Here is a 25,905-nt window from a genome sequence, read left to right as displayed (position 1 = left end):
AACAGCTCATGCAGGGAGCTGTTATTGAAATGGGGTGAGGCCTTTGCTCCATCTTGACTCCATAACAACAGGTCTGTGGCACTCCATCCCAAATCCCAACTCCTTCAACTTGCATATTTGGACTGTCCCTTCGTTTACTGGAGTTGAAATTGCGACATGCATGTCATTATCACGCCTGCTGACCTTATTTTGACAAGAAATGCAAAACGATAATGAAGTGACTCAGTTAAAAAGCCACTGGCAGATTTATTATCAGCAACCGCCCCCAACTCTCAGGGTGGCTTTGCATTAAAATCCAGTTCAACCTGTTAATAAAGACACATCAAAATAAAAGCAAACTACTGCAAATGCTGGAAATCTGATATTAAAACAGAAAGTGCTGGAAATACTCAGCAGATCTGGCAGCATCTGTGGAGAGCAAAACTGAATTAGCTTTAATTATCTGTTGAATCTTGCTGAGCTAAGTAATTGCATGACATACCGAGAATTTCCTCGGGGCTTCACAGATTGGCCGGCTTCCCTAACTTCATTGGAAATGCAGTTTAAGGATCTCTCTGCCGTTACCACCAAAGCCTTTGTTTCTGGCTCACCTTCATCTTGATACCCCCTTCTTTTCCCCTGCATTTCAGCATCTTCTGTACCATTTTTTGGTTCCTGTTGCCCAGGTGTTCATTGCTCACTCTGTAGTTTACAACCTGCTGTTCAACATGATCTCAGGTACTGCAACAACTAGGAAAAGCCGATGTTGTTAATTTTTAATCCTTAGACTTTCTTCACATGTAAGCTTAGCTTCTAGACTGTACACAGCTCTTTTATATAATAAATCATACTGGAGAGACAGAGAGCTACAGTAATTAACAATTCATGCTAACTATGCTGCTACTTTTTTTGACCAAAAGGGAAGTTGCACATAATCTGATCATATTTAATTAAAGTTACCAAGTTAATCATGACTGAACTTTCTTGTTGTCCTTTCTTTACTATTCACCTATTAGTAGTGTTTAAATTTCCTTCAATCACTCTTAGCTTAGCTAGCGTAACCTCCTATGTGTATTGGAATTGGCAGTGGTTGAACACTAAAAACACCAACACAGACAGTTACTATTATTGGAACAAAATTTTAATTTGTTCCTTTAAAAAAAATCATTCAAAGGATTAACCATAGTTTTAATTCATTTGGATTTAACAATGCCCATCTTTAAATATTAGACTTTCCACATGATGACAAAGTGTAAGTGACCCAACAAATATCAGCCCTGTGAGATCTTTGAGATAGCTACTATTCCATTATATCCTTCACTAATATATCATAGAAATCATAATTCAAGAATTCCTTGTTAGGGCTTGGCTGCATATTCCACCGATGGATGAGTGCTGACACTATAATCACTCTGGTTGTTATATTTACTAAAATTACTATGTTTATCCTACCTGCCTCTATGTAGTAGAAACAGGAAAAAACATGGGAGAAAAATGGGTATGAAACTTCTTCAAAATTTGTACAATTTCACATAGATCTGTCTGTGAAATCCATTGAAGCATATTATGAATAAACTCATGAATTAATAAAGTCGAAACTTGCAATACAAAACCCTCAATGTTTTGAATGCGTGTAGTTGGAATGCTTTCATAGATTTTACGAAATATATCCATCAAGCAGCAAACAGCTTGACATCCATTGGATTTACATTCATTTAATCAATAGTTCGGTATCATTATTACATTTCAGCAGTCACAACAGTTTGGTATTGTCAAACTATGTGGCCTGTGTATAATCAAAATGCCCTCTGTCTGGCTCCAGAATGTTATTGAGGATTGCTGCATTGCAATGAACAGTGTGTTGCAGTAGTAGTGATCTGCCTAAGGGCAAGTCCTATGCTAATTTCTCCTGCTTGTTTCTCCATGCCTCATGGTCTTGTACTTTCTTCTTCAGTTGCTTTCGGAGGCTCCCATTTTCAATTTCGAGTTGTCTAATGTCATCATTCTCTTTCTCCTTCGTGATCTACATCCCTCTAAAATTCAGTGCTGTTAGAAAGCCAATTCCAGGGTTTTGACCCAGTGACAGTGAAGGAGCGGCAATACATTTCTAAGTCAGAATGCTGCGTCACTTGGAGAGAACTTGTAGATGGTGTTGTTCCCATGTGTCTGCTTCAGACATGCTGTTGATAAGAGATTGTAGAGAGAGTGATTAGAATTATTTTTGGAGATCTGCAGAGTACGTTATGTGAAGTAAACATATCTTGTTCATACAGAGCGCTACGCGCATTTCAGAGCATGTTTTCAGTTTTTGGAGTTTCAAATGGTGACAGGACAAATGGGGTTAAAATTTGACTTCATTGTTTGACAGCTTGAAGACCAGGGCCAGGAGCTTGTGGAAAGGTGGGAAGGCCAAAGAGCAAAGAGAGGAGAAGAATAGCTCAGAAACTCTATTTAAAACTGTAATAAAGTACTTATCTGCAGCAACCTATAAGAGATGGGGGTGGGATATACTTTTGGAAGCATAACATTGCCACCTAGTGTTTGGAAGCCTGTAAATGAAGGAAAGAATTTTCCCGTTGGCGAGCGGGGGGCGGGGCCCACTCGCTGATGCGTAAAATGATGCGGGGTGACATCAGGTGGAACTCCTGACGTCACCCTGCATCATTTTCATTTTCAGGTCGGCGGGGGTGCAGCTGAGTCAGCTACGCGCCCGCCGCCCTGTCAATGGCCTATTGAGACCATTGAGAAACTAATTAAAACCATTAACGGATCTACCCATCCAACCTTAAGGTTGACGGGCAGGCCTGGAGCCCCGGCGGGCTTCAGAAAAAGCATGAAACCTCATCCATAGGCGGGATGAGGTTTCATGAGGATTTTAAAATTTTTAATAAAGGTTTCAAAAAAAATGATGGTCAAGTCCCAACTCATGTGATAGTGTCACTTAAGGGGACATGTCAGGGGAACTTTTCTATCATTCGTATTACAGTTTTTAATTCAGAGCCGATCTCCGAGGTAGCACTTAGCCTCAGGGAGATCAGTGCGCTCTTTCACATGCATGCACGAAAGAGCGCACTCCCGACCGAGGGAATCCCCCCTGTCCACACAGGGAGCGCATAGCGCTTCCTGGTGGACGTCATGCTGGGCGGGCCTTAATTGGCCAGCCCACGTAAAATGGCGGCACGTCCCCAATCGTGGGCACAGATCGGAGGTGCGCCCGCCCGCCTCCGCTCCTGCACTCCCCACCCCCAATGGGGTGGAAAATTTTCCTCAAGAAATGGCAAACGTACCATATTGAGAATAAGAACAGAAAATGCTGGAAATACTCAGCAGAGCAGTCAGCACCTGTGAAGAGAGAAACAGTTAACATTTCAGGTCAATGACCTTTCATCAGAACTGGGAAAAGTTAGAGATGTGATACATTTTCAGCATGAGGTGGGTGGATAAGGATACAAGGAAGGTCTGTGGACCCCCCCATTTCCGTTTCTTCCCCCTCCCTTTTGTTTTTTCCAATAATTTATATAGATTTTTCTTTTCCCACCTATTTCCATTATTTTTAAATCTATAACTATAATACCCTGTCAGTCTTTCCACCCCACCCCCACTAGAGCTGTACTTTGAGTGTCCTGCCATCCATTCTTAATTAGCACATTCTCTCAGATAATATCACCACCTTTAACACCTCCCTGTTCCTTTGTCTGTAACATCTTTTGATCATCTGTATCACTGCTTGCTTGTCCCTACAACCACCCCCCCACAACTTCTCACCCCCCACCCGCCCCCGCCCCCCCCCCGACCTTAAACCAGCTTATATTTCACCCCTCTCCTAACTTCACTCAGTTCTGCTGAAGGGTCATGAGGACTCGAAACGTCAACTCTTTTCTTCTCCGCCGATGCTGCCAGACCTGAGTTTTTCCAGGTAATTTTGTTTTTGTTTTGGATTTCCAGCATCCGCAGTAGTTTTTTGTTTTTATATATTTAGGTCTGTGGACGTGATGGTTCTAGTGGAGAATGCAGTCTGACCACTGAACTCCTGCTGCAATTATTCTGAAGTCCACCAACAACCAAGAGTTTTCATTAATGGTTAGAAAGAGGACATTTGATTCATTGAGTTCACATTGGCTCTCTGCAAGAGCAATTCAGCTAGTTTCATCACACATCATTTCTGCATAACTCCGCTATGGTATCCGGTATTGCGGAACGCCAATCCTGCTGGAGGCCGGCATGAACTTGATTTGCATCCCAGCTCATGGAAGGTGGGAGGTCTCTATTAATGCTTCGGGTCTGCTTCAGAACATCATGGGATGTGGGGGGGAATGGAGGTGTCGGCGGGTGAGGTTGGGGGAGAATGAGGGTCTCGGAGGGGTGAGATTGGACGGGGGGGGGTGAAAGTGTCAGGGGGTGAGGTTGGGAGGGGGGGAGGAGGGAGAACAAGGGAGGGGAGAAGAATGTGGCAAGTGGGGATGTAGGTGTAAGCGTGGAGGAAGCTGTATGGGTGGGAGTTCTGAGGGGGGAAGGAGATTGGAGGGGCGATGGTGTCTGGGGGGAGGGGGGAGTTCGGACAGGGGAAGGCGACCAGGGGAGAGGGGAGTTTGGGGAGGAGGGATGGTGTCCGGTAGGAGGAGGGAGTTCTGAGGGGGGAAGGTGTCCAGGGGATGGAGGGAGTTTGGAAGGGGGAAGGTTCGGGGGGAGGAGGGAGTAAGGGTGAAGGAGGGAGTAAGGGTAGAGGAGGGAGTTAGCGGGGGGATATCTAGGTGAATGTGCAAGGGAGGGGTCGGTAGAGTCAATGACTGCCTCCTGGGGAGCGAACTGAGGGCGGGCGTGGTAGGAGGGAATGATGAGTATGAGAGGGGCAGAGTGAACCAGAAGGGTGGGACGGTGAGGGTGCGTTGGTAGTGGTGCGAAGGACAGTGAGGGTGGTTGGTGGGGACTTGGGAGCAGGCGTCGACCCTGGGAGTGGGAGGTCAATGTGGATGGGGAGGGAATCTCAGGAAATTAGGGAATGTGCACATTAACCTGGGCATCCTGGAAAGACAACGGTTCGGGTCGACAGGTGACGGTGGGGAGGCGGAAGGTGATACCATGGCGGGGGGTCGACAGTGATGGGGGAAAGGACATAGGTGACTGGGGGAGGGGAAAGGATGGGGGAGCTGATCCAAAACTTCACCACAACCATGGTTGTCCAAATCAAAAATGAGCTGCTCCCTCTGCAGTGACAGAGGATGAGGTTGAGGGGGTCACAGGCAAAGGGGACTCGGAGGGAGCAGCCAGCCTGTGAGATTCCTGAGTGGATGACCCATGGGTGTCCAGCTGCCGCTCCTCCTCTCTTTGGGTACCCAGGGACCCCGGCCTGGCTCCTTGAGGGGAACGAGCACCTTGAGGTATGTCAATGTGCCCCGTCTCCCTCTCACGTTGCCATTGCAGGAACTCACCCATGGCTACCGCGATGGAGTGCAGGTCTGCACACATCTCCGCGTTCTGCTGGACCAGGGTCTCCATGGCGTCCGCCATCCTCCCCATGGATACCTCCATGAACGTACATGTGGGTTGTACTTCATCAGAGAGCAGGCAAACGCACTCCTCTGACTCGCGTGCCACTCTGTTGAAGGCTTCCAACAGCTCTGCCTGATGTTCCCACGCCTTCTGCTGACTCTCCACAATGAGTTGGAAAACCAAATCCAGAGGCTCATCATCTGACTCAGACCTCACAGAAACCCAGCAGTCCTCCAAGTGCCAGGGAGCTTGGCCAAACCTGCCTCCTGCTGCTGCGGACACGTGCCTGTGCGGTGACCCTCAGATTGTGAACCCAAGCCTGCTCTAGATCTAAGTCCCACTGAGGTGTGTGTCTCTGCGCTGGTGGAGAGTGTGGGTAAGCGCTGTGACAGGTCTTCCAGGCTGCTTATTTCCAGCTCTTCAATGGAGGAGGTGAGGACATGGATGGAGCTGAGGAACTGGCTGGCTGAGGGTGTGGATCGCTTGGCAGAGCTCCCTGTGAACCAAAGTAGAGATAATTAGTGCTTGGCAGCAGAGTCAAAAGCAAGAGAGAGCACTCACAGTTGCGTTGAGAGAGGGATGATGTGGTGCAGGATCTTCATGAGGGTGTTCGCTACCAATCTCACCGTCACCGCAGGCAGGGTCCATGTCTTCACCAGTCAGTGCGATGGTACGCTCCTCAAATTGAGCAACTAGTGTGGGCCACTCCACCCCCGGTCTGGGACCTCTCCCTGCTGCTGTGAGCTAGCTTCTCCTGCATGAAAACAGATGGAGAGAGTGTGAGCAGGATGCATGGCACTGCCTGGAATATTTGTTTGGTGAGTGGAGCCATGGACAGGATGAGGATGGGAGCTCCAGAGGATATGAGCCTGATAGAGATGTGAGGGTGTGTGTGAGAGTTAGTGGTGTTGCCCCTTGAGGTGTGAGATCCCTGTGGATGTGTGAGGGGTTTGGGAGTGTGTGAGCTCAGAGTGATGAGGTGATCGCCTTACCCTAGCAGAACAGATGAGAGCATTCATCCTCTTCCTGCACTGGATAGCTGATCTCCTCTGCGCTCCGGTAGCCCTGATCACCACTAATACCACCTCCCAGGCTGGATTGGTGACACCGGTGGACCTCCTGTGGCCAGAGCTGGGGTATAGGACAACATGGCGGCGTTCCACTGCATCCAGCAGGTGCCCTAGAGAGGCATCTCTCAATTTGGGGGCTGCTGACTTCTTTGCTTTTGGGCCGTCTGTCGCCAAGAGCAGTCCTGGTCTGTAGACATGAAACGTAGAAACATGGAAAATAGGTGCAGGAATTGGTCATTTGGCTCTTTGAGCCTGCTCCACTATTCAATATGATGATGGCTGACCGCCTATCTCAATTCCATGCTCCCACTCTCTCCCCATACCCCTGCAGGGTCCTTAAATCTGAAGAAGGCATGCGCTCTGGTGCACTTTATATATGGCACCTGGAGTGAGGAAGCACTGAGGTCACTGTGGGGTGGGCAAATCTGAACCTGCCCGCCAGCGATCCGGAGTGTTTCCCCTGAGCACATTATCACTGAGGCAGGGTATGCCATGAATGGAACGGTACGGTGCCAAAACTCACCATTGTGGCCAGCGGGTAACACGACTTTTTTCCTGCCACACTTTGTGCAAATCTGGAACGATTCCGCCCCTAAGTGCCATGTTCAGAATTGGACACAATACCCCGTTTGAGACCAAACCAGCATTTTTTTGAAGGCTGACAATAACTTTCTTGTTCTTGTACTCTATGCCTCTATCCATAAAGTCTAGCATTCCATATGCCTTTTTAACACCCTTTCAACCTGCCCTGCCACCTTCAATAATCTGGACACATATATCCTCAGGTGTGTCCGCTCCAACACTCCCTTTCAAACTGTACTCTTCATTTCATTTTGCTTCTCCTCATTCTTCCTACCAAACTGTATCACTTCACTATTCCCTGCATTAAATTTAATTTGCCATGTGTCTACCCGTTCCACCAGTTGAGGCCTAGGGTGGGATGTCCTCTTGAAGTCTATCACTATCCCCTTCACAGTTCAAATACTTCTTAGTTTTATGTTGTCTGTAAATTTTGAAATTGTGCCATATACACCCATGGGCAGAATTTTCCCTTTGGCATGCAGGGGCGGACCCCACATGTTCGCACGTAAAATGACGCGTGCTGACGTTGGGCAAGCGTCCCAACATCACCGCAAGCCATTGTGATATTTCGCTGGGCAGGTGCACTATGATGTCCATTGCGCACCCGCCATTAATTAACGGGCCCCTTAAGGCCCTTGAGGCGCCAATCGACCGGGATCTTTTGGCACCCGTGCAATCTTCGGGTCGGTGCACGGGCACAACAGGCAGGCGGGTAGGACACATTTGTATTAACCTCATCCACGGGCAGGATAAGAGGGCTCAGTGGGGTCGTGAGTGGGCACAGTCAAGTATTTATTTATGAAAGTATTTGAAACTTGCCTGTGTGATCTGCAGTACTTCAAACACATACCAGCTGCTTTTTCTGGACTCTTAAACTTCAGGTCAGCACTCTGCAGTGAGGAATCTTTTCTGGGCCTGCAGGTTTCAGGAAGCCTTCCCTTAGCCTGGGAATGGGAGCTGAACTGTCCACTGGAGGCAGTTCCTCTGAGGAAGAAGGAAGGACCAGAAGGGGTAGGAGGCCAGGAGTGCACATTCAGCCTCCAGGGGAGCCACCTTTGGGAGGCCAGGCGCAGGCACAAGGGGCGCAGGGCCAAGAGGTATACCAAGGCGGAAGGGGCTGCAGAAGACGCCACCATCCTGCTGCCAGGGTATACAGGTGGCGAAGCAGCTACCTCAATATGTCTGAGGTGCAGTACCAAAGAAGGCTCCGTCTGTCATGGGAAACAGTCAACTATATCTGTCAGATGATTGGCCCTGAGATCTCCGCTATGTGGGTGGGCACTCCATGCCAGCGGCTCTGTAGGTCACAGTTGCCCTCAACTTCTATGCCTCTGGCTCCTTCCAGGGCTCGGTGGGTGATCTTTGCGGTGTCTCCCAATCAGCTGACCACATTTGTGTCAAGCAGGTTACAGACGCTCTGTTCAGACGGGCATTTACTTTCATCCACTACCATTGGGACCAGGCAAGCCAGACACAGCAAAACAGAGGCTTTGCGACCAATGCTGGTTTCCCCCGTGTCCAGGGTGCTATAGACTGTACACATGTGGCCATCAAGGCGCCCGGTGAGCCTGGTGCCTTCGTCAGCAGGAAGGGCTTCCACTCCATGAACGTGCAGATAGTGTGTGACCTCAGGATGCAGATTCTACAAGTGTGTGCAAGGTACCCAGGCAGCTCCCACGATGTCTACATCCTCAGACACTCCCAGGTGCCGGAGCTCTTCAGTGTTCCAGCCCAGCTTGATGGATGGCTGCTGGGTGACAAGGGTTTTCCTCTCAGAAGGCGGCTCATGATGCCTCTCCGCCATCCAAGAACAGAAGCTGAGCAGCGGTACAATAGGAGCCACGCCCCCACAAGGGCTGTGGTGGAGAGAGACATTGGTCTTCTCAAGATGCGCTTCCGATGCCTGGACCATTCAGGGAGCGCACTCCAGTAGCCCCCAGGTCGTGTCTCGGTGATAGTGGTTGCATGCTGCGCTCTCCACAATCTTGTGCTGGAAAGGGGGGGCGCAGTGGACGATGAAGACGTCGACGCAGTGGCTGCTGCTGCACACCATGAATCCAGTGGTGAGTCCGAGGATGAGCTCGCACAGGGACATGCTGAGGGGGTAGACACTGTCCAGGGCATACTCCAGGGAGGCAGGGACACCCGGGAGGCTTTAATGCAAAGAACCTTCAGCTAGCCAACCACATATGGACCTCCAGGACAAGCCTGGGCTGTAGGCTCCATACTCGACACCTAAGTGCAAAATCTGCCATTTTAGGAACAGTCACTAAGTGCCTTGTTAAGAAAGCTGAATGTCCAACAAAGCACTCATTACAATTTTGGAAACCATACACATGCAGAAGAGGCACCTTCAGCCATGGTGACATATCTGAATTTAATATGTCAAGCAAACCAACTTATTCCAAAAAAAAAAGAATAATGTACAAAACAAAGCAAATCATAAGGACCTCATCTCGGGCCAACACAAAAGCACCAGTGGAAAACCCTTGGTATGCCTAAGGTGCCTTATGCTTTTGTTTCCAGGTGCTACATCTTGATGCTGCCCCACCGCTCGGAGTGGCACCTAAGACAGCCTGCTGACTCTGCTGTCCTGTTGGCCTCGATGACCTTGGGTGTCGTCCTCTGGCTCATGGAGCCAATGCTGGCCTCGCCTGGCAGGGAGCTGTCAGTTCCAAGCTGGCATTTCCCAGTCATCGGAGCCTCATCGGATGCTATGGTCACTGGGAGAGGGGTGGAGGAGCTGCTGCCCTCATCTGGAGCGCCCTGGGAGGTGCCCGCAGAGATCCCAGGCAGCTGCTGCACCGACGTGAGGTTGCTTCGGACCTCCCTGCTCACCGTAGATGGATGGGTACCCAGATGGGAAAGTTGATGCCCAAACCATCTCCCACACTGGCACTGACCAACTGAGGTCAATGCCGATGTGAGGGCTTGCTGCTCTGAGCTATCCGCAGGAAGCCCTGACGGGCCTCCTGGAGTAGGCTCTCCACGAGAGTTGCCACTCTCTCCATGGAGGACGCATGGCGCTTGGATATATGGCTCATTGCTTCGGCGATAGTTCGCGTAGACTCCTCCACCACGGACACCAAGCCAAGCATAGCCTCGTGTATCTCCTCCATATTCTCCCGCACACCCGGCCGCATTTCCTGCGCTTGCTGCGTCGTGGACGACTCCAGAGGCACATCATCAGGCACCGACTGAGCATGTGCCTGGTCCCCTGCAGTCCTCTGACTGCTGGCGCCATGGGCACTCTCTGTCTCTGCCAGCTCCTCCAGCGACTGTGAAGTGCCCTCACCGCTGTGCCCCGGGACACTAGCCGAAGATCTAATTCCCACCGAGGTGCTAGTACCTGTGCTGGTGCCTGCCTGGCAGAGATGGTGTGACGCTGGTGAGACTTCAGGGCCCTCAGGTGTGAGAGGGGGCTTCTGCTGCTCCTCCTCCTGGCCCTGCTCCGCTGATGCTGAAAGGAAGAACAAGAACATTGTATCAGTTAACGTGGAGACAATGTCAAAGTGCATCCCTGTCTCCGGATTATTATGCACTCATCCTTCCATAACAAATGGTCAACCCATATTGTAAAATTAAATCAATTAACATTCAGCACTGCCATGGCTGTTGGGAGGACAATGCTGACCTCACTGTTGGTCAAACATATCTGTCTATAGCACCCCAGCCTCACCGACACCAGTGACCTGGGTCCATGGTGCCTCTCCAGATCCAGGGCCTCCTGTTCGAAGCGGCTAAGAATGGCGATCTTGCGCCTGGCCGCCGCCAGTCCTCGCATGCTCTGCCGCGTTAAGAGCATTCTTCTCCTGAAAAGGAGAGACGAGCATTGATTAGTGCAAATTGTACCTGGACTCTCTTCGCGCACGGCCCACCCCAACCAGAGTGGGACATTGCAGGGCTCCGGTGTCTTCTCACCCCACTGCTGCCAAACACTCACACAAAGACGCTAGGACTGCTCTACAACCCCTACCCCCACCTTGGCCACATGCTGCCTACATCACATTTGGCACCACATGGTATATCCTTCCATAGCAAGGAGGCGCAAGCATGTGGAGCGCAGAGGGCAGCAGATCGATCATTGCTGACGCCACCTTGAAGCTCCCCTCCCAGCATCTCATCACCCTGACTTGGACATGTCCTGGAGTTCCAGCACAGAGCCCAGGTGCAGCTCCTCCAGGTGGCCCCCAAAACAGTCATGTGGGTCTCAGTGTACCACATGCTGCGGGGGCAAAACACATCTCTTCATCACCCTCTCAGGCTGACCTCAGCATGGGCAATATCTGCTTGCCCACCCAGCGAAGGACACATATCGTCAATGATTCAATGCAGTCACTACACTCAGACTTGGGGGAGCAAGGGGGTGCCGGGGGGAAAGCCGACCTGCTGGGTTAAGTGACCAATGCCAACATGGTACTCACCCTGCCAGAGCACAACAAATCATTGAAGCTCTTGCGACACTGGATCCAGCTGTGCCGCACCACATCGCGGGAGCTCACCACCTCCGCCACCTCCTCCCATTCTGGGGAACCAGCACCTCCCGGCGTGCTGCCACCTCCTCGAGGAGGGCAGCAAAGCAGTCATCCAAGAAACAAGGGGCACACTGGCCCCCCCCACCCTACCCCCTGGCCTGACCTGTCCTGCTGGCCTACCCTCCAGCCTGGCCTGCTCCACTGGCCTACCCTCTGGACTGGCCTGCACACCAGAAGCCCTCTGGTGAGTCCTTCCACTATTGCGAGCAGCCTTGGAAAGGCTGCCAGTGCTTCAGATAAACAGGCTGCCAGGTCGCCATTGGACCCAGTGGGCAATGCACTCCTGCCGCCGCCCACCCACTCCCACTATCCTTGGGAGTCGCGCAGTACGCTGGGCGAGCCTTAATTGGCCTGCCCCCGTAAAATGGCTGCGTAGACCCGACTGCAGGTGGTGATCGGGTCCGTGCTGACCCGCGCCCACTTTCACTCCACCCCCCACCAAACAGAAAATTCAGCCCCACGTCTAAGTTTAATATATATCAAGAATGGCAATAATTCGAGTACCAAACCATGACGAACACCATTGTGTACCTTCCTCCAGTCTGATAAACAAACATCCACCACTACTCTCTGTTTCTTGTGACTCAGTTAACTTTGTATCCATGCTGCCACTGCTCCTTTTATTTCATAGGCTTCAGCTTTGCAGGCAAGCCTATAATGTCGCACTTTGTCAAATGCCTTTTGAAAGTCCATATATGCCAATTCAAGTGCATTACCCACATCAGCCCTCTCCGTTGCATCAGAATGATCAAGTTGGTTAAATATGATTTGCCTTTAATAAATCCATCTAAAAGTTATTCTACAACAAAGATTAAATTGACCGGCCTGTAGTTACTGGGTTTATCCTTACCCCTTTTTTGAGCAAGGGTGTAACATTTGCAATTCTCCGGTCCTCTGACACAACCCCCATATTTAAGGAGGATTAGAAGATTATAGCCAATGCCCCCATAATGTCCACCCTTACTTCCCTCAGCAATCTCGAATGCATCCCATCCAACCCTGCTGACTTATCAGCTTTAAGATACCAGCTCTTTATCACTTTTTGCTCCATCCTGTATCTCAGCTATCTTATCCTTCACTATGACTCTGGCAACATCTTCTTCCTTGGTTAAGACAAATACAAAGTGCTAATTTAGCATCTCAACATGCCCCCTCCCTCCAAAGATCCCCCTGTCAGCCCTTAATTGGCCCCACGCCTCATCTTACCACCCTTTTGCTATTTATATACCTAAAGAAGGCTCTCTTATTTCCTTTTTCATTTCCCCACTGAGCTGTTTATATTCAGACGTGGTTCTCACTTGCATTATCAACCTGACATCAGTTGTACTTGCCCTTTCTCTGCTTTATCTTTATCTTTAGTCCTATTGATATCCAGGCAGCTCTGGCTTTATTTGTTTTATCTTTCCTCCTTGAGGGAATGGACCTTGATTGTACCTGAACCTGTTTTGAGATGGTCCTTCTACCTTGGGCCCTAGGTGTGGGACTTGGTTAGCGGACAGGCTGTAGACATACCCTGGTACTTGCTTAACACTTGTTTATTAGTACTGCTTCTAGACAGGTTACAGAGCAGGCATGTTGCTCCTAGACATGATGTTCTAACCTCCATCTCTCTCTCTCTCTCTCAAGGTTCAAACACATGACTGATTGAAGTCAGAGGTATATCATCATCCATGTCATACATTAGCATATCCCTTCTGTTAACATATTATACTACAGAACCAACTCCTCTTTAAAGACAATCCATTGTTTCATTACAGATTTGTGTGCTAATCTTTCATTTCAGTTCACCCGAGACAGGTCTATTCTTAGCCCACTGAATTTGACCCTCCTCCAATTAAATTTCTTTACGCTGGATTGCTCCTTGTCCTTTTCCATAGGTAACCTAAACATATGATACTATGATCCATGTTCCCCAAACATTCCCCCACTGACTCTTGATCCACTTCACCCACCTCATTTCCCAGAATCAGATACAGCAACGCCTCCTTCCTCATTAGGCTTGAAGTATACTGGTAAAGAAAATTCTCCTGAACATACTTCAGAAACTCTTCTTTCTCTGGCCTTTACACTTTTATTATCCCAATCTATATTAGGAAAAGTCACCCTTTATCAATATTCTATGGGCAGAATATTATGGTCCTCTCTGGCACGTATGTGGCGGGCTTCCCTAAAATTTCGTTGGTGGCCCTCGCACCACCATCCCACCCAACCCCGACCATTCCTCAGTTTTATGACATGGAGGCCTAGGGTGGGATGCCCGCCCTTGCGTTAATTGAAGGCCTCAACTTGAAGGCTTGCTGGGGAAGTTCAGGGATGAGAGGGATGCACAGCAGATCATCCTGCTCGGGTTTTGGGTGGGAAATGGAGAGGCCAGGGGCAACGGAGAATCCATGTGGAGGAAGACCTGGAAGGAGGGTGTGGTCTCAAGTGGAACTTCCTCCAGGTCTTCCTCCACATGGGTTCTCCGTTGCCCCTGGCCTCTCCATCAAGATCCCCATCCCTTCCTCAACCCCGGGCCTCACCTTCCCTCTCCACTGTGGGACCGCCTGCATCTACCTAGTCCTGGACTCCAGGACTTAGAATCTGGGGACTGGTTGTGGTCCCTGTCCTGGCCACTGGTGCTACTGGGACTACAGGTGGGACCTCTGCCCTCACACGGGTGAATGTTGCATTTCCAGCCAATTAAGGTTCCTTAGAGCACTAAATGGCTGCAAGGCTGCTGTGATCAGTGGGAATGCATTCTCCACCAACTGTTTGGATGTGGGGGGGACAGGAAACCTCACTATCCAAAAAATCCTGCCCTATAGTTCTTGCGCAACTCTGTAATTTCCTTGCAAATTTGTTCCTATATATCTTTCCCACTAGTTGGTGATGTAATAGTATCTCAATTTTTAAAAACTCTAATCAAACAGAATCTGTCCTCGACACCTTTTGGACATCGTCTCTCTCCACCAAGGTATTGGCCTTCTTAATCAATACTGCCACTCCTTGTTTTTTCTTTACTTCCCTATCTTTCCAGAACACCTTGATTCCAGGAATATTTACCCAGTCCTGCCCTTTTCTTGAGCCAGGTCTCCATTATTGGCACAACACCATATCCTATTGCCTATTTGCGCCTGCATAGTGTGGTATTATAAATGATTAAGTGTGCAGATACACATATTTCTTTGAATCCTTGCCACTACTCGCTGCTAGATTACGGGTCATTTCAGATATTAAACATAGCCCTTCATTTTCTAAACAGGCAATATTTTCTGCTCTAATATGCTCCTGACATTTCTAAATAGCAATTCTTTTTCTGGTTTATTTATGCATAATAATAATCATTGTTCACTGCCACCTACAGGAAATTTAATAATGACAGTGGTTGCATTTTTATATTTATTTATGTTTTATAATTTGCAGTAGAATTCAATCTCCAGTAGTATTCAGTTCCAGACAAGAATTTTTATTTTACAATTGTCTCCCCTCATTTGCCCTTATTCCAGGTGGGATACAGTTCCATATCAACATCCTGGTGCTTCACAGATTTAATAATTTTTCATGAGCTAATCTTGCTGGTCAATATTGGTAGTCTATTTTATTATGTGGGAATTATGAGTAAATCTCACCTTGTTCTCACTCAAATTGCACATAGGTTCTTTCTAGCTTGTGTCACTGGATGGTGACAATGATTGGGCATCTTGGCTGATTCTTCTATTCCCTTGTCCAGTCTGATGAGGTCAACTGCAGTGTCCCTGCAGTTGTTGCCCCAGAGGAGATGAAATAGCTCAGTACAAACTGGAAATTTAACCATCAACTCAGTACCACACCAGCCAGTGTATCACTCTTCTGAGCCATCACGAAAGCTAAAGGCAAGGATTTCAAAAACACCAAAATTATTTCTATAACTTTAAAAGAAAAAGTTTCGCGAAGTGATTTCAAAATGTTTAGGTTTCTTAGGATTGGAAAGTGTATATTTTACACACACTTGGTTTGCTTATTTTCTTAGTTGTAAAATTATTTTTTTCATGGACCAGAGCCTTCATATTTAAATGCTGTCCTTTTTGATTGTGAAGGAATGTAAATGTGAAAATAATTGAAACAAAAAAATGTTATTTTCTTCCTGTGATCCTTTTCCTTTATTAATATATATATTATGTCTGAAAATGTTCAGACAATATATTATGTCTGAAAATGGATTTATGAAAGAATTCAAGTCACACATTCAAGGGAATTTAAGCGAGGCAGGATTCCACATTATGGTGCAATGAACCTCAGGCTCCTGCATTTAGCTGAGCAATAACCTCCATTACTGTTGAGTGCATGAGACAGTGTACAATTCTCATGTGCTGATTAAATGTCAAGGTCACAGCCCTTGGTTTAAGAGAATCACTTGGGAGCTTCTCAATGCTAAGACAGTGCAGTAATTGAAAATAGTATTTCTAGAGCTACTTTCAACACACAACCCATGGAAATATGTTTTGCTGCACACAGCAAAGTAACATATGATTTGATAAATATCTACTCAAAATTTAAATTGAGCTGGGCAAGGACAACAATTGAACCAGCATGAACTAATTTGTTTCTCAAAAATAAATATAAATATCATGTATTATAGTTTAGACTTTGGGTTAATTTTACATTTTTCAGAACATGTTGTTGAATTCCTTGAAGGCATGTGCACCATATTTTACATTGATTGAGTTTAAATGCCTGTAAAACTTTGCTTCAAAATCAGCTTGTTGAATTCCTCAAGATATCTGAGAATGATTGATAAAATATAGATCTGCTTGACTGCAAGACTACAATTAGATCATTGGCATTTGACATCTATTTAGAAAATATGCAACTTGCTAACCAAATCAGCAAGCTTGGCACTCGAACCCGCAACCTTATGCTTATCTTTCAGAACAGATTAAAAACCCTTAAGGGGATCTAATAAACTTTTTTTCTTATAAATGTGCAGATAAAACTCAAGATTCTCTGGCTACAACTGAATAGGTAAAAGTGGGACCAGGGAAGGTCCCACTGTCAGCTGGACGGTAGAAGAGAGGCATTAGAAGAGGATCGTGTGGTTAACTGCGTCAAAGGCTGCAGAGAGACTGAGAAAGACGAGGAGCAATAATTCACCATGCCCATTGTCACATAGAATTTAATTTGTGGCTTTGATTAAGGCCATTTCAGGGCTGCGACAGTTAGAAGCCTAATTGGAGAATTTCAAAAATCAAGTTGTAGGCAGGATGGTCACAGATTTGGCAGGTGACTTTAGGGAGAATAAGGAGTTTGGAGATGGAGTGGTAGTTTAAAGGACTAAGGGGTCAAGGGTGGTGTTTTTAAGAAGGCTGTAAAAGGCTTCTTTCTTTGAAGCTGTTCTGAGAATACAGTTTCATTAGCCAACCATTAAATATAGATAAAAGCAGGTGTTCTCCAATTTTCTTTAATAGAAGGGTTTCATCTCAAAAACTTTGATGGTGCAATACTTAATTTCTCTATTCTGCACAGGTGCGCTAACTTCATTGGGAATCCTGAGGTAAGCTGATTAGCATACTGTTGGGCAGGACATAATCATACATCCCACCAATCATAGGCCTGAAATACTTTAGAAGGATCAGAACATTTAAGGTGATGGAGGAAGGTGATCTTCGTGGTCATTTGAAAGCAGCCTGCATCTAAGAATGACCTTTGGTGTGACCAGAAAGTGGAGATAGCAGCAGAATATGAAAGGAAAGAAACAGCAAATGTTACTGACGGTGACATGAAACAGCTCTTAAGGTGGAGAGGAAAATGTGAAGCACCTCATAGTGTCACATGCTTTAATGGAATAAATTGAATTGTATTATGTAAAGTGCAATGTTGAATTTCAACTGCTATTTAAGATACAAATTTTATGAATAAAGTATACTTTTGGAAAATAAAGAGGGGAGAAAACTTGTTTGGGGCTAGAAACAAAAAACCTGCAAATGACACAAGAATGATTTGTAAGGAAATGGAATAGGCAGCTAATGATACAACTTTAACCAGCAGGACACACAGCAATGCTGAAAAATGTTCAGTAGTCTGACAAGGACAGCGAAGGTGGGTGACTTAGTAGCAATGTGCCAAGACTAATTAGTACCACAGAGCCAAAGAGACGAGTGTGCACTACATGCTGTAAGTATCCCAGCTGTGGGGTGTCACAGTAAGCAAGGAATTAACAGCTGAACTTACTCTATCATCTAGGTCTATCTGAATCACCTTCCCTCAGATCTTTCCATGCATCAATGTCTTGTGATGTATGTCCTTTCAAGTTAAAGTTCTCAGACAGCCTCTAATACTTCCTCTGAAAAGGAAAGGTTTGAAGTCTATCGTAGGCCATTAAAACCTTTCCTTCTTCATACAGGAAAAAAAATTCACATACCAGAGCAAGTCAGGCAATAGGTGGAGAATTACCAGATATCAAGGTATCAATATTGCATAAGGATGAGACTGTGGGGATTCTACGGACTAACATCTCAAAATTAGTAGGACAGTTGGAGACCCTGCAATCCAAGTGGGTTTGTGTGCACCAGCTAAGTGCTTGTGAGTTTAAAGAAAATTTATACCCATCATATCTATAGATATAATTGTGTGGCACCCCGATTAAAATAGAAAAGGAATTGCTCACACTGACCTCAGGTATCTGAAGGGTTTTATTTAATTTTTCTTTTTACAGAAGCAAGAAAATAAAACCCACAGGAGGGCTGCCCAGAACAAATGTTTCCAGAACCATCAGAACATTCCTCACTCCATAATTCACCCCATACCATCCCAGGAATGTGAGATAGATAGTGCAGATGAGAAATTGTTACTGGGTGAATTATTGTACACAAGGAAGGCAGAGAATGTGGGGGTGGAAAAAGAACTTGATGTTCTTCAGTGGAAGCTCAGGACAAGTCAATTGTTGGCTCTAGAGTGGATGGACAATGATCTCATGGATCACACCATGCAGATAATGATGGTAGTGGAGCCTTGTTTTGGCAACTGGCTGTGACTGTGATGTAGTCCAATGTCATCCTCTGGCATCATAAAAAAAAATTATATAGCCCCTTTCACATTCTCTGAGCACCTGGAAGCACCTTACAGTCAGTGAAGTACTTCTGAAGTGGTATAATGTGGGAAATGTGGCAGCCAATTCATGCACATTAAGCTCCCAGATAGCAAAAGCTCAATGACCAGATTTGTTTTAACTGTTGGTTGAGGGATAATTTTTTTGTCAGGAAACTGGCTGAATACTCCCCTGCTGTTCTTTGAAATAGTACCATGGATTTTTTATATTCGCCTGAAAGGGCAGTTTAATGCTTCATTCAAAGCAGAGATATTTATTCAGCAATGCTAATTGCAGCTGCCACAACGTCTCCTCCAACAGGGTGACTTTCAAGGCACTGAATACCTCTAACATGGAGCCATTTACAAATGGACTGCAAGCCCTGGGTGACCTAATGGAGAGAGCAATGATTCCTTCATAGCAGTATCTCATAAAGCTTGAAGGGGATCAGATAGTCTCTTGGGATAATAATGGTTCCATCTGTTCTGCAATAGATAGTCACGAGTCTCCTGACCATGCTTTCAGAATAATTGTAAGAATATCATAGTTGCACAAGATGTAAGAACAATACTAATTCTTAGCTGATTAATATGAAATTTCTTAAAGATTCATAATAATATGTTTACTACTTTAAATTGTCTTTATTCATTCCAATATAAATGGAAAGGCTGCATTTATTTGTGTCACAACACTAGGGAGAGCAAAGACCGTGTCAGTTGCAGAAAGTGAGAGATGCTTTTAAGTGCAGCTGGTGTCTTATAACTCATTTTATCATTTGCATCTAGACAGCCTAAATTAAGTTTTGAGTTGCAAACTGAAACTTGAAACCCGACCTGAAGGGTCATTGACCTGAAACATTGGGTGGAAATTGTCCCCTCCCTCCATCAGTGGGATTCATGCTGGGTGGGGGCAGAAGACATGGCAGGGAGTGAAAAATCATTTTTCTAACATCGGGAAGCCAGGTTGGGATTGTTCCCTCCTGACATTCATGGCAGGTTGATGGCAGGTCTGGCCCCCCCGCAGAAGCTCAACAGAAACCCATTTTGCAGCTCATGCATGCTCATTAAAACCCCAAAAGACCAAACTCATGCACCCCCATCAAATCTTCCGCCTCGCCAGCGGCAATTTATGACATTCTGTAACCTGACTGGACATTCATGGCAAGCATCCGGTGAGGGAGAATCTTAAAGCACTTACCTTGGAGTCGAAGCTGGCTGCACCACTGCAGCTGGCCGCAGACGTGGTGTGCGTGGAAGACATGAGTTTGGGAGGTCTGGAGGAGATGAAGGGGGGATGTGTGCAAGACATGGGGGCTGTGGATGCAAGGCCTGAAGAGGAGGGTGTCCAGAGGAGAAGAAAAGGAGGGTGTCCAGAAGAGAAAAAGGGGATGGTGTCTGGAAGAGAAGAAGGTGGGGAGGTGTGGATGAGAAGAAGGTAGGAGGACTGTGGATGAAGTGAGGGGCAAGGAAGGCATGAAATGAAAGGGTGGAAGGACGGCATGAGGGAGAAGGGGGAGGGGGGTAGGGTTAGGCCAGAGTGCTTCAGAGGGAGGGGTCACTCGATTTGACATTGGAATCCTGGGGGGAGAAGTGAGGGTGCTGGTGTTATGACAGGACAGAGATTGTGAGAGGGGGAAGTGGTACGCAGTAGGTGGGAGGGTCAGGTCCGGGCATGGCATGCATGGTTATCATCCAGGAGGTTGTTAAGGGGGACAAAAATGGTGACATGGACTGCAGGAGTGGGGGGGATCAGGGTGGGCATAGGAACATTGACTGGGGTGGGCTCATTGGGGAGGGAAGGCTTGTCCAAATTAACAATGATAGGGTCCAGGGTGATGGAGGGAGGCTCAGGGGTTATCGAGGGGAGTGTGAAGGTGACATTGGGGAGGTCGATGGTGAGGGGGAGGATGTTGGTGGGTGACAAGGGTGGGGGAAATGGTGGTGGAGACAGTTTGAATTGAAATACACACCATCCTGAGACAGAGCCAACTCCAGACCAAAGCAAAACCCTCAATGTCCAACTGTAAAACATTGAGGTGGGGAGGGTCTTCTCAGGTTGGTGGAGCTGAGGGTCAGCACAACTGGACAACTAAAGGGCAAACCTAATAATCATGTGGAGAATGTATGAGAGCTTTCTCATTTGCTACTCCGCACTATTGGGTGAAGGCCACATGGCAGCAGGTCTGGCCCAGAGAGTTCTCACAGCAATGAGACCCCAGCAAGCTGGAGAGCTGCAGTTAACCCTGAGCCATTGGCTATCTGCTCCAGGCAGAGTTAGGGAAGAAGCGGGCAGGGAGGAAGGGAGATGCCTACAAGAGGCATGCAGGTGAATGACAGCCAAGGCATGACTGCAAACCTCCATCCTCCCAGGGGAATGGACCTGCCTGACAAGGGGTCATGTGGTTAGGCTTTCCATTGTGACAAGGTCTCTCCATAGCGTCTTGAGGGCAGTGGAGGCAAGCAGAATCGTGTGAGTGGGAGGCCTCTTGTACATTCATCACCCTTGTCAAAAAGCGATGTCTCGAAGTGCAGTCATGTATTAGGGGAAGGAAGACCCATCCTTGGCCTCACTTGAAAGGGTGGAGTACGTGGAGTAAAACTACAAGCGGCAAGAATGAATCCAGGAGTCTTCCAAACATGCAACATAACACATAACATATATTTGGGATTGGAAAAACTATTTATAATGATTGATCAACTTTGCCACTGTGCTCATTCAGTACTTCTTAATTTCCCTTACTCTTCCACAACGCCTAAGTGCTCCCCTGACATCTGAGCAGAGGTAGAGGCAGCCTGCTGATGACCATGCCCTGTCTGTGATGACTTCGGTGGGCGTCCTTGGAGGACCGAGGCCTGGAGGGCCCCGGACTGCTTTGGGTCTCCGGCTCAGGGGCAGGTGCACCCTTCTCAGCCTGCGCAGCTGGAGCTGATGAGGTCACAGGCAGAGAGGATTGGGAACACCTGGACACCCTTGGAGATTCCTGGCTGGAAGCCCAAGAGGTGTCCAGGTGATGCTCCTCCTCCCTTTAGGTGCCCAAGGGCCCCTCCCTGGCTCTTTGAAGAGAAGGGACACCTGGAGGCAGGTCAAGGTGCCTCATCCCCCTCTCCTGTAGCCATTACCGAAGCTCACCCGTGGCAACAACGATGGAGTGCAGGTCCAAGTGCATCTCCGGCAGAAACTGGGCTTTCTGCTGCACCAGGTTCTCCATGGCATCCGCCATCCTTCCCAAGAAGACTTCGATGCTCTCACATGGCGGAGCCATGAGGTCAAGTGCACACGGACAGACTCCTCTGCCTCGCATGCCACTCTGTTGAGGGCCTCTGCCATCTCTAACTGATGTTCTCCTGCATTTTGCTGATACTCCAGCATATTCTCCATGGCCGCTTCCTGAGGCTCATCATCTGACCTAGACTTGGCAGAAGCCTTTTCTCCAGCAGTCCTCTGAGTGCCAGAGATCTTGGCACCACCTCCTCTTGTTGAGGACACGTGTCTGTGAGGTGACCACCAGGGTGTGAGCCTGAGCGTAAACTAGATCTATGAGCCACTGAGGTGTTTGTCTCTGGGCTGGTGGAGGGTGCAGGTGAATGCTGTGACGGCTCTACAGGTGAGAAGTCATCCTTGACCTCTTCTGAGGTCTCCTGCGGGCTGGGGCTGACTTCAGGTGAGGGGACTGGCCTCACCCTCTTCCCGCTGGCACCTAGAATGGAGAGAGAAGAGAACGGGTGACTGCCTAGGCTGGCTCAAAGTTGGTACTTATCAATCACCTTGACTTCCTAAGGGTGTTTGGATTATGCATGCTTCCTCACTAGATGCTTCTGGGATGTCGACCTCGACATCGGCACAGACATAGTCACAGTCTTCCTCTGCTAGTTCAGCAGCTTGCTGTCCAAATTGTGTGAGGGGCCTTACATCAGGCCCTGCCATTTTCTCTCTCCCCTTCCTGTTGTGGTCCACCTTCTTCTGCATGAAGAGATATAAATGGATTGTGATCACATATGATGAAAGAGCAGGTAGCAGGCTGCTAATTCTGTGGCTGCCAACTGACCTCGTGATTCCCCCCAAAATCCAACCACCATGTACATGGCACAAGTGAGGAATGAGATGGAATAATCTCCAGTTGCCTGGATGAGTGCAGCTCCAAGAACACTCAGGAAGCTGGACACCATTTGGGCAAAGCAGCCTGGTTCATTGATACCCATCCAGAATCCTCAACATTCACTACTGACACAGAGTGGCAGCTACAAGATGCACTGCAGCAACTCACCAAGGCTCCTTGGACAACATCTTCCAACCTGTGAGCTCTACCAGCTAGAATAAGGGCAGCAGCACCTGCAAGTTGCTTTGCACTCCATCCCATGGCTGTGTCTTCACTGTGGCTGGGTGAAAATCCTGTAGTAGCCTCAATAATAGCACAGCACAGGGACTACAGGGGTTCAATAAGGCAGCAGCCCAACAACTTGTCAAGGGCTAAGATAAAAGCAAAATACTGCAGATGCTGGAAATCTGAAACAAAAATAAAAATAGCTGGAAAAACTCAGCAGGTCTGACAGCATCTGCGGAGAGGAACACAGTTAACGTTTCAAGTCCGTATGACTCTTCATCAGAACTGAGGAAATATCGTTCCCTCCGGGATACCCTGGTCCACTCCTCCATCACCCCCTACACTTCAACCCCCTCCCACGGCACTTTCCCATGCAACCACAGAAGGTGCAACACCTGACCCTTTACTTCCCCCCTCCTCACCGTCCAAACACTCCTTTCAAATGAAGCAGCATTTCACTTGCATTTCCCTCAATTTAGTCTACTGCATTCGCTGCTCCCAATGCAGACCGCATTGGAGAGACCAAATGCAGACTGGGTGACTGCTTTGCGGAACACCTTCGGTCTGTCCGCAAGCATAACCCAGACCTCCCTGTCGCTTGCCATTTCAACACACCACCCTGCTCTCATGCCCACATGTCCGTCCTTGGCCTGCTGCAATGTTCCAGTGAAGCTCAACGCAAACTGGAAGAACAGCACCTCATCTTCCGACTAGGCACTTTACAGCCTTCTGGTCTGAATATTGAGTTAATCAATTTTAGATCATGAACTCTCTCCTCCATCCCCACCCCCTTTCCGATCCCCCTTTTTCCAATAATTTATAATTTTTTAATATATTTTTCTTTTCTCACCTATTTCCATTATTTTTAAATGTATTTCCACCCATTGTTTCATCTCCAACTTTTAGCCTATTTCGATCCCTTCCCCCCACCCCACCCCCACTAGGGCCATCTGTCACTTGCTCATCCTGCTTTCTACCCATAATGTCACCATTAGCAAATTCCTTAGCTAATATCACCACCGTCAACACCCCTTTGACCTTTTGTCTATGACATCTTTGGCAATCTCTTCTTTTTCTCCACCTATCACTGGCCCTCTATCCAGCTGTACCTGTCCCACCCCCCCTCAACCAGCTTATATTTCACCTCATTTCTATATTTCCTCAGTTCTGATGAAGAGTCATATGGACTCGAAACGTTAACTGTGTTCCTCCCTGCAGATGCTGTCAGACCTGCTGAGTTTTTCCAGCTCTTTTTATTTTTATAACTTGTCAAGGGCATTTAGGGATGGGCAAGAGAAATGCTGGCCTTGCCCATGATGCCCATGTCCCATGAGAGAAACACAGAGATGGAGAGGTGGGTTGGAGGGGTAGAATGGTCACTTACTCTAGCAGTGCAGATTAAGTCATTCACCCTTTTCCTGCACTGCAGGGTGGTCCTCCTCTGCACCCCACTGGTGCTGACCGCCCTGGCTACTGCCCAGGCTGCAGTGGTCAGCTGGGATGGCCTCCTGCAGCCATCCATGGGGAAGGGGACGTCCATGAACTGCTTCCAGGAGATGCTCGAGGGGTGCATTGTTGAAATGGGAAGCTGCGGATTGCTGCCTTCTCCTGTTCATCCTTTCCTTCCTTCTGTTAGTGAATGTCTGTCCGGATGGCCATTAAATCTGGTGCCCGGAGATGACAGCAGGGCGCCTGACTTCCTGCCCCCAATGCCACGGGACATGACGTGGAATGTGCGCATGCATAACTAATGAGATGGGGGACGTACGATTGCAAGTAAAACCCCAACCCGCCCTGCGGCAGGATCGCTCCGACTTTCTCATTCTGCCACGGAACTTGTGGTGGGAGGGGGCGATTCCACCTGTTAACTTTGTTTCTCTCCACAGGTGCTGCCTGACTTGTTGCATATTTCCAGCTTTTGCTGTTTTTAATCTCAGATTTCCAGCATCTGGAATATTTGGCTTTTGTAAGAGACTGGAACTATTGTGCTACAGATCTTTCCCATCAGAAAATTCAAGAGTGCTGTTGGTAATTATTGCCCAAGCATCCCTTAATAGTGGATTCACTTTGGTTAACATGTATGAATCTCTGAAAGAATAAAATCCATAAATTCATATATGCATCTGTTGTTTCATTTTCACTGTAATTTGAGCTGCTGACTGGAAAGGTGCCAGGATCAGTTTCACATGCAGCGGTGGCTGCAGTGCAGTCTGAGTGCACAAGCACAACTGATCCCGATGCCTTTCTGGTCAGCGGCAAGAGTTAGTGTTTGAAAAATTTCAGGCATTGGGACCATTTACCCGGTCCCAATCCTGCACAGGCCTGAGATGTGCCAACAGTTGGAATCTGAAGGAAGGTGGCCAGTTAATAGGCTGCCTCTATGAACAGCAGGTGGGTTCCCAAGGCCCAGAGGACTTATAGCACTGGATGGCTGGCAACCCCATCGGGAGAGGTGGGTGCTGCTGAGACGGGTAGGCAACTGTGATGGTGCCTCAGAATGGAGGCACTTTCTGAAACATGATGAAAGTTTAGAAATAATGAATGCCCACAGCTGTCAGGGCCATCAGTGTGGAGGGAATACCCCTCCACATGATTGCCTGTGACCGTGGTTGTGGCCTTCTCATCCCAGCAGCTCCACGTTTGGATGATTGAGAGGAGGTTCCAATAACACCCCCTTATACCCCCTGCCCTGCTGGGAGGCCACCTCCAAGATGCTGCCAGGCTCCAGGCTCAGGAGGAGGCCTGTCTGACCTCGGGTTTTGGAAATGGCATCCAAGTGGAGCCTTAATTGCCTTATTTGGCTGCCCATCTTTAAGCAGTCAAACTGAGGTGGGGACATGTCAGAGAGCCAACCTGACGCGCAGATTTCAAAGATTCCCTACC

General features: G+C 47.9%; 1 long non-coding RNA gene across 1 annotated transcript; it reads right to left on the bottom strand.

Moving 5' to 3' along the window:
- Nucleotides 1-222: 222 nt before the first annotated feature.
- Nucleotides 223-24,730, bottom strand: LOC144691938 (uncharacterized). Its single transcript, XR_013579237.1, has 3 exons — nt 24,407-24,730; nt 1,487-2,159; nt 223-1,431 (listed from the first exon to the last, which is right to left on the bottom strand). It is a non-coding gene; the product is annotated as an uncharacterized LOC144691938 (long non-coding RNA).
- Nucleotides 24,731-25,905: the final 1,175 nt, after the last annotated feature.

The sequence above is a fragment of the Cetorhinus maximus genome, chromosome 16 (assembly GCF_964194155.1).
Source record: "Cetorhinus maximus chromosome 16, sCetMax3.hap1.1, whole genome shotgun sequence".
In the NCBI taxonomy this organism is placed as follows: Eukaryota; Metazoa; Chordata; class Chondrichthyes; order Lamniformes; family Cetorhinidae; genus Cetorhinus; species Cetorhinus maximus.
Note: the sequence above shows the minus strand (reverse complement) of the source record. Positions and strands in the feature narration are given on the sequence as shown.